The following is a 4727-nucleotide window of genomic DNA, read 5'->3' as shown; positions in this document are numbered from 1 at the left end:
TATCGGTCACCTTGTGATAAACTAATTTTCTGTTCCATGCCAAATGGAGTTTCTAGGGAGTCGGTACTTCAATCCAGCTGCATTTACCTTGTCTGACCTTAGATTTCAAATATTACATTGCTAAGGCTTTTGAGAGATAATCACCGCAGACAACAGAAGCTGCGGGCGAGGGCAACAGCACTTTGTCGGCCGATGAGTAGTACTCTAGCTGGAAAGGGGTTGGTTCGCTAAGGGCTGGGGCTGCCACAGCTGTAAACAAGGTGTCACGCATGCGACTAGAAGCGATCGACAAATGGTTCAAATGGCTCTGAGCACTATGGGACTTAACATCTATGGTCATCAGTCCCCTAGAACTTAGAACTATTTAAACCTAACTAACCTAAGGACATCACACAACACCCAGCCATCACGAGGCAGAGAAAATCCCTGACCCCGCCGGGAATCGAACCCGGGAACCCGGGCGTGGGAAGCGAGAACGCTACCGCACGACCACGAGATGCGGGCAGCGATCGACACCTCGTATCAACACTGCATAAGCTGCCCATGCCTGCAGGTGGTGAAATGAAGTGATTAACACCCCCAACTTGCTTACTACCTGAGTCGTGTCTATTGCCAGTCAAATAGACTATGAATTTATATTTGTATTGTTGATCTGTGAATACTAATCATAATAATAATAACAATCAACATGAATGGTTCCATATATTTATCAAATTTTAACTGACTACACCCATTTTTAGTTCATTAGCAGTTCAATTCCTGGATTTATTTACCACATTTTGGCTCCCACCATGAGGGCGACTTAACTAGATTCAATCACAATATTTTGGTGTCTAACGCAGAGAAACACAATTAGCATAATCAACTCTATATCATGACAATAGCGACATCAGCAATTCTCAATGCAGGTGATGACATGTGATTTGTGCTATGAAGCACTCTTAATCCTGTCATATGGAGCTTCTGATATAATTCTATAGAATTCTCTGCTCTTTTTGTGAATCAAAGATCGACTGTGAGCACTTGATTTGTACGTACTGTAATTGTTTGCTTCAGCAGCGAGGCTGTTCTTTCATCGCAACATAAACTGTGGCGTAATAAAACTTGGCGGTGATGTAACATGACATACATTTTCTGCTACTGCATAAAACTGATTGAAATTATCTGTCTCTTTCCATATCCATTATTTTAGTTACATTTACTTTATTAGTTCCCTTGTCTGTATTTATGTCCTTCTTATATGAGTGCACTGCGTATGAAAAGCTTCCAAAAGCAATCGAAGTATCACAGTCGATGTATAAGATTGAAATACCGCGATATAGGTAACCTGTGAAACAAATTTAACATTTTGATTTTTATGTCAACCTCATTTTGTTTTGTGTTCATTCTGACCTTTTAATAGCGATTTTCGTTTTCTTATGTTTTAGCCCTTCCGTTACCATGTCAACACGGTTCAACCTACAGATTTTGAACGTTATTTCCATGCGAACAGAACTTACAATCTGTGGAGGTCTCCGAATTCTATTTCGATCCACTGAATCATATTGAAGATTAGTCTAGCGTGTCACTGGAAATTGTACATAAGACACGTCGTAATTCTGATGGAGGGCTTGCTTAACCCCATTAGAATCACGTAGTAAACCACCATAATTACAAAAGCCACCTCAGCTGAAGGTGGGTAGTTCTGTGCAGTTTTCAAGGACATTAGGACAGTTACTACCAGAGTTGCGGGAGCCACAGTTTCAGAATACACTCTGTGTTTTCACATCTAATAAACAGTATGATGGCAACTTTGACGACGCTGTACTGAAGAGGAACAATGCGTTTTTATTTAATGGTGAATAATAATACGTAAACATCAGTCACAGCCTTCGTTTCCTATTAAAATCTCCTCAAACAATGATGAAGTTGTGAACGTGCAACCTTGATCAAATCAACAAACAAGAGGTAAGTATATCCGCCGGTGTTATGAATTTGAGACTTTATTAACATAAATACGCCTTCCACGGCAAAATAGTAATAACAGATGATGTGAAACTCACATCGTCTTGCATCGTCACCTGCCTAAGCTGTTGTTATTATTACGGATGTTGCGTAGGTTATGGACTTTGTATCAGATTACCGCTACGTGACTGTATTACTTTTTGTATATTGTAACTGTAGAGTAAACGACTCAGCGTATAAAACATTGGCGAAGAGATTATTCAAACTCAACATGACACTAATCTGGTTTTAGCAACAACCTTATTTAAGCAACAGTAACTGGTACTTGTACTGCAACAAACCTTACAGCAAAAGAACGACGGCAACATTAGGTAGAGCTGCACTTTCAGCAGCAGCATCTCTTTCCCGACTGGTTCCTGCAGCAATCCATAAATTCGAGTGCGCTAAAAGAACAGGCGCTGTCTATGATTCCGCGTATCTTTTGATGAGGCCTAGAAAGGTTGACCGAGCGAGGTGGCACAATTGTTACCACACTGCACTCGCATTCTGGAGATCGCCCGTCCAAATGCTGGTCCGGCCATCACGGTTTAGGTTTCCCATGGTTTCCCGAAATCGCTTACGGTAATGCCGAGATGGTTTCTTTGAAAGAGCACGGCCTATTTCCTTCCCCAGGCTTCCCTTAACCGAGCTCGGTCTCTGTCTCTAATGACCTCGTTGTCGATAGGATATTTAATTCCAATATTCCTTCCTGTTTAGAAAGATTGGAACTAACATGTTCAGTGATTTCGGCGGTATTTTCAGTCTTTACACGTTTCAGATGCTAAACTTCAGAAGCTTCCTTCTTATCGTAGTGAAATGAAACTAATGTTGCCTTGCTCGGTTGCTCAAACTAGTTCTTTTAGTGAATCCAGTAGACTTGACTTTTGAGGAAATGTGTCAGGTCTTGGACAGCTATTTCTGTAGCCTTACGTTTATCGTAATGTCCTGGCTAACAGTCCATAACAAATACGCAAACGACAAGATCAGTTATATTTTCTGTAGGTTGTCAACCTCCACCGCTGTAGGCGTAAACCTGAATTCAGTTTGTTAAACGTGTCAAAACATTGTTCAGGATAGGTAACCTGCCATGTTGTCTCGCGTTGGACATGTAAAGCACAAAATTGTCTGATCCAACCTTATAGGAAATGCTGCACTGTTGGCGTAATGTGGATCAGACACAAAGAGCGAGTGACTGCGTGTGAGATCGCTCTCTAAGTTTTCATATATTTTTAGGTTTCAGATACATATTTTAACGGTTTTTGTGATAATATTTACTATATAAGTGAACTGATAATTAAATGGACAACCTAGCTGCAAACAGGCGTTGATGTTCTTCATTGGGGACATGTTGAAAATGTGTACCCCGACCGGGACTCGAACCCGGGATCTTCGGCTTACATGGCAGACGCTCTATCCATCTGAGCCACCGTGGACACAGAGGACACTGCGACTGCAGGGACTTATCCCTTGCACGCTCCCCGTGAGGTCCACATTCCCAACATGTCCACACCACTACATTCGTAGTACGCCAAATAGATGTTTGCCCATCATACTCATTACTCGTCGCAGATTAATCTACCAAGTCCCGTACGAGTTCGGGCATAGCGTGTGCGTTCGCACAAGAAGGTCAATGGCCGGGAAGCCATATTTAACTATATTTGACGGTAGTATCTGTTCCCGAAAGAACAGTTACCGTGGGTGACCATGCAGCTTTGGTAGAAATGAAATGATAATTAAATGGACAACCTAGCTGCAAACAGGCGTAGATGTTCTTCTAGCAAAGCTACATGGTCACCCATGGTAACTGTTCTTTCGGGAACAGATACTACCGTCAAATATAGTTAAATATGGCTTCCCGGCCATTGACCTTCTTGTGCGAACGCACACGCTATGCCCGAACTCGTACGGGACTTGGTAGATTAATCTGCGACGAGTAATGAGTATGATGGGCAAACATCTATTTGGCGTACTACGAATGTAGTGGTGTGGACATGTTGGGAATGTGGACCTCACGGGGAGCGTGCAAGGGATAAGTCCCTGCAGTCGCAGTATCCTCTGTGCCCACGGTGGCTCAGATGGATAGAACGTCTGCCATGTAAGCAGAAGATCCCGGGTTCGAGTCCCGGTCGGGGCACACATTTTCAACATGTCCTCAATGAAGAACATCAACGCCTGTTTGCAGCTAGGTTGTCCATTTAATTATCATTTCATATCTAGCAAAGCTGCATGGTACCCCACGGTAACCGTTCTTTCGGGAACAGATACTACCGTCAAATATACTATATAAGTGACGTATTAGTGGTTTCTTCATTCACCTCTGCCTTTCTTGTGTTGTGACCTGATATTTGTGAGTGTTTCGTATCGAGCAACTGAACCTCTTGCCTGTGTTTACATTCCGCGCTGACCAGTTGCAGCTGTAGCGGCGCATCGAAAGCTAAGTACTAATTAATTGTTTGTGTATAGTGGTTTATTTAGGAACTTTAGTAGTCTTCAATCGGTGTTTTCTGGTGAAATAATTTCAGAAGAACCTTTTGGGAACTGTTTTCAGCTTCGTTACTGTGTCATTAGACGTTTGATTCTCTTTCTGTATTAGTCTTTTGTTATATTCACATTTGTTGTTTGTTAATACTGTTAATAATAGTAGTTACCTCCCTTGTAGAGTAAGTTTGTGATTATTGTAGTCTGGTTTTTAACATCTTCTTATTGTAGTAGCGGAACTTAGAAAATGTAAAATTTTACCATGA

General features: G+C 41.9%; 1 non-coding gene across 1 annotated transcript; it reads left to right on the top strand.

Moving 5' to 3' along the window:
• Positions 1 to 4042: 4042 nt before the first annotated feature.
• Positions 4043 to 4117, top strand: Trnat-ugu. Its single transcript has one exon. It is a non-coding gene; the product is annotated as a tRNA-Thr (tRNA).
• The last annotated feature ends 610 nt before the right edge of the window (positions 4118 to 4727 follow it).

This window comes from Schistocerca americana, chromosome X (genome assembly GCF_021461395.2).
Source record: "Schistocerca americana isolate TAMUIC-IGC-003095 chromosome X, iqSchAmer2.1, whole genome shotgun sequence".
In the NCBI taxonomy this organism is placed as follows: Eukaryota; Metazoa; Arthropoda; class Insecta; order Orthoptera; family Acrididae; genus Schistocerca; species Schistocerca americana.
The sequence above is the reverse complement of the archived record's forward strand: the minus strand, read 5'-3'. Positions and strand labels throughout refer to the sequence as shown.